This window comes from Oncorhynchus keta, unplaced genomic scaffold, assembly GCF_023373465.1.
Source record: "Oncorhynchus keta strain PuntledgeMale-10-30-2019 unplaced genomic scaffold, Oket_V2 Un_contig_759_pilon_pilon, whole genome shotgun sequence".
NCBI lineage: Eukaryota > Metazoa > Chordata > Actinopteri > Salmoniformes > Salmonidae > Oncorhynchus > Oncorhynchus keta.
Window position 1 is genome coordinate 2,753 of NW_026289555.1, and position 4,493 is coordinate 7,245.

A 4,493-nucleotide genomic window follows, 5' to 3' on the forward strand; every position below is an offset into this window, starting at 1 on the left:
AAGCCCTTTTGCCTCCACAACAGCTGGGTTATTCACGGTGTTGTACGTTAAGAGATGCCCTTCTGCCTCCACAACAGCCTGAGTTATTCACGGTGTTGTACGTTAAGAGATGCCCTTTTGCCTCCACAACAGCCTGGGTTATTCACGGTGTTGTACGTTAAGAGATGCCCTTTTGCCTCCACAACAGCCTGGGTTATTCACGGTGTTGTACGTTAAGAGATGCCCTTCTGCCTCCACAACAGCCTGGGTTATTCACGGTGTTGTACGTTAAGAGATGCCCTTCTGCCTCCACAACAGCCTGAGTTATTCACGGTGTTGTACGTTAAGAGAAGCCCTTCTGCCTCCACAACAGCCTGAGTTATTCACGGTGTTGTACGTTAACCTGTTGCGACGAGCAATCCCGTATCCGGGATCCTATTTATAGCCTCAAGCTCATTACCATAACGCAACGTTAACTATTCATGAAAATCGCAAATGAAATGAAATAAATATATTTGCTCTCAAGCTTAGCCTTTTGTTAACAACACTGTCATCTCAGATTTTCAAAATATGCTTTTGAACCATAGCTAAACAAGCATTTGTGTAAGAGTATTGATAGCCTAGCATAGCATTGAGCCTGGCATTCAGCATGCAACATTTTCACAAAAACAAGAAAAGCATTCAAATAAAATAATTTACCTTTGAAGAACTTCAGATGTTTTCAATGTGAGACTCTCAGTTAGATAGCAAATGTTCAGTTTTTCCAAAAAGATTATTTGTGAAGGACAAATCGCTCCATTTTGTTCATCACTGAAAATTAAGTCATTACAACAAAATTAACTCCATAATATCGACAGAAACATGGCAAACGTTGTTTAGAATCAATCCTCAAGGTGTTTTTCACATATCTATCGATGATAAATCATTCGTGGCAGTTTGGTTTCTCCTCTGAAGAAATGGAACGCGCATGGACCTGGAGATTACACAATAATTTCGACGCAGGAAACCGGGCGGACACCTGGTAAATGTAGTCTCTTATGGTCAATCTTCCAATGATATGCCTACAAATACGTCACAATGCTGCAGACACCTTGGGGAAACGACAGAAAGTGCAGGCTCATTCCTGGCGCATTCACAGCCATATAAGGAGACATTGAAAAACAGCGCCTTCAGAATCTGGGGCATTTCCTGTATGAAATTTCATCTTGGTTTCGACCTGTAGCATTAGTTCTGGGGCACTCACAGATAACATCTTTGCAGTTTTGGAAACGTCAGAGCTTTTTCTTTCCAAAGCTGTCAATTATATGCATAGTCGAGCATCTTTTCATGACAAAATATCTTGTTTAAAACGGGAATGTTTTTTATCCAAAAATTAAAAGAGCGCCCCCTATCTCAAAGAAGTTAAGAGATGCCCTTCTGCACACCACTGTTTAAACAGCTGTTATTTGAGCATTTGTGGACTTTCTGTTAGCTTGAATGAGTCTGGACATTCTCCTCTGACCTCTCTCATTAACAAGGTGTTTCTGCCCACAGAACTGCCGCTCACTGAATGTGTTTTGTTTATCGCACCATTCTCTGTCAACACTAGAGACTGTAGTGAGTAAAAATCCCAGGAAGGCAGCTGTTTCTGAGATGCTAGAATCACCACGTGTGGCATCAACAATCATACCACGGTCAAAGTCGCTGAGATTACTCATCTTGCCTGTTCTAATGTTTGGTCGAACAACATCTAAAGCTCTCTACTCCATATACTCTATATATTGGGTTGCAGGCAGCCACATGATTCGCTGATCGAATGTAACTGTCTTTGATGAGCTAAATCAGGTCTGTAGAGCTGAGGGCATGACCTATGTCATTGTGTGGGATAATGTCAGGTTCCACCATGCTCAAATGGTGCAAGCATGGTTTCAGGCCCATCCACAATTTACCACCCTGTACTTACCCCCATACTCTCCTTTCCTTAACCCGATGGAGGAATTTTTCTCCACATGGAGGTGGAAGGTAGACGCCCTCACGAACAAGCCACCCTTCTCCAGGCCATGGATGACGCTTGCAATGACATCACGGCAGACCAGTGTCAGGCCTGGATTCCCCCTGCCGAAGATTCTTCCCAAGATGTTTGGCCAATGAAAACATCCATTGTGATGTGGATGAGAACCTGTGGCCAAATCCACAAGACAGGATTGAGGGAAATATAGAAGTACAGTAAACAATCCGTTGTTTTGCTTTTTACAGTAGGCCAGGTGAGGAACACTGCAGTGATGTTTTACAGTAAGACAGGTGAGGAACACTGCAGCTGATGTTTTACAGTAAGCCAGGTGGGGAACATTGCAGTGATGTTTTACAGTAAGCCAGGTGACGAAGACTGCAGTGATGTTTTACAGTAAGCCAGGTGAGGAACACTGCAGTGATGTTTTACAGTAAGACAGGTGAGGAACACTGCAGTGATGTTTTACAGTAAGCCAGGTGGGGAACACTGCAGTGATGTTTTACAGTAAGCCAGGTGAGGAACACTGCAGTGATGTTTTACAGTAGGCCAGGTGAGGAACACTGCAGTGATGTTTTACAGTAAGACAGGTGAGGAACACTGCAGCTGATGTTTTACAGTAAGCCAGGTGGGGAACATTGCAGTGATGTTTTACAGTAAGCCAGGTGACGAAGACTGCAGTGATGTTTTACAGTAAGCCAGGTGAGGAACACTGCAGTGATGTTTTACAGTAAGACAGGTGAGGAACACTGCAGTGATGTTTTACAGTAAGCCAGGTGGGAACACTGCAGTGATGTTTTACAGTAAGCCAGGTGAGAACACTGCGGTGACGTTTTACAGTAAGCCAGGTGAGGAACACTGCAGTGATGTTTTACAGTAAGCCAGGTGAGGAACACTGCAGTGATGTTTTACAGTAAGCCAGGTGAGGAACACTGCAGTGATGTTTACAGTAAGCCAGGTGAGGAACATTGCAGTGATGTTTTACAGTAAGACAGGTGAGGAACACTGCAGTGATGTTTTTACAGTAAGACAGGTGAGGAACACTGCAGTGATGTTTACAGTAAGCCAGGTGAGGAACACTGCAGTGATGTTTTACAGTAAGCCAGGTGAGGAACACTGCAGTGATGTTTTACAGTAAAAGCCAGGTGAGGAACACTGCAGTGATGTTTACAGTAAGCCAGGTGAGGAACACTGCAGTGATGTTTACAGTAAGCCAGGTGTGGAATACTGCAGTGGTGTTTACAGTAAGCCAGGTGAGGAACACTGCAGTGATGTTTTACAGTAAGCCAGGTGAGGAACACTGCAGTGATGTTTTACAGTAAGCCAGGTGAGGAACACTGCAGTGATGTTTTACAGTAAGCCAGGTGAGGAACACTGCAGTGATGTTTTACAGTAAGCCAGGTGTGGAACACTGCAGTGGTGTTTTACAGTAAGCCAGGTGAGGAACACGGCAGTAATTTTTTACAGTAAGCCAGGTGAGGAACACTGCAGTGATGTTTTACAGTAAGCCAGGTGAGGAACACTGCAGTGATGTTTTACAGTAAGCCAGGTGAGGAACACTGCAGTGATGTTTTACAGTAAGCCAGGTGAGGAACACTGCAGTGATGTTTTACAGTAAGCCAGGTGAGGAACACTGCAGTGATGTTTACAGTAAGCCAGGTGAGGAACACTGCAGTGATGTTTTACAGTAAGCCAGGTGAGGAACACTGCAGTGATGTTTTACAGTAAGCCAGGTGAGGAACACTGCAGTGATGTTTTACAGTAAGCCAGGTGAGGAACACTGCAGTGATGTTTTACAGTAAGCCAGGTGAGGAACACTGCAGTGATGTTTTACAGTAAGCCAGGTGAGGAACACTGCAGTGATGTTTTACAGTAAGCCAGGTGAGGAACACTGCAGTGATGTTTTACAGTAAGCCAGGTGAGGAACACCGCAGTGATGTTTACAGTAAGCCAGGTGAGGAACACTGCAGTGATGTTTACAGTAAGCCAGGTGAGGAACACTGCAGTGATGTTTTTACAGTAAGCCAGGTGAGGAACACTGCGGTGATGTTTTACAGTAAGCCAGGTGAGAACACTGCAGTGATGTTTTACAGTAAGACAGGTGAGGAACACTGCAGTGATGTTTACAGTAAGCCAGGAAGGAACACTGCAGTGATGTTTTACAGTAAGCCAGGTGAGGAACACTGCAGTGATGTTTTACAGTAAGCCAGGAGAGGAACACTGCAGTGATGTTTTACAGTAAGCCAGGTGAGGAACACTGCAGTGATGTTTTACAGTAAGCCAGGTGAGGAACACTGCAGTGATGTTTTACAGTAAGCCAGGTGGGGAACACTGATGTTTTACAGTTTTTTCTTTTTTGTAGCTAATTATTTTTGCTTTGATTCAAAGAAACCTTGTGGATGTTGTGATTTTATTGTATTTCATCAATAAATGATTTTTGTTTTGTTAAATGATTCCACTGTGTCTGTAGTATTCTCTCTACTAGTCCTTTTACAGTGATGTATTTACGTGTAGTAGCTTAACGAAA

General features: G+C 43.7%; 1 long non-coding RNA gene across 1 annotated transcript; it reads left to right on the forward strand.

Moving 5' to 3' along the window:
* The first annotated feature begins 2,221 nt into the window (after positions 1 to 2,221).
* On the forward strand, positions 2,222 to 4,293 carry LOC127926445 (uncharacterized). Its single transcript, XR_008124168.1, has 6 exons — positions 2,222 to 2,259; positions 2,372 to 2,482; positions 3,220 to 3,367; positions 3,442 to 3,589; positions 3,626 to 3,884; positions 4,214 to 4,293. It is a non-coding gene; the product is annotated as an uncharacterized LOC127926445 (long non-coding RNA).
* Positions 4,294 to 4,493: the final 200 nt, after the last annotated feature.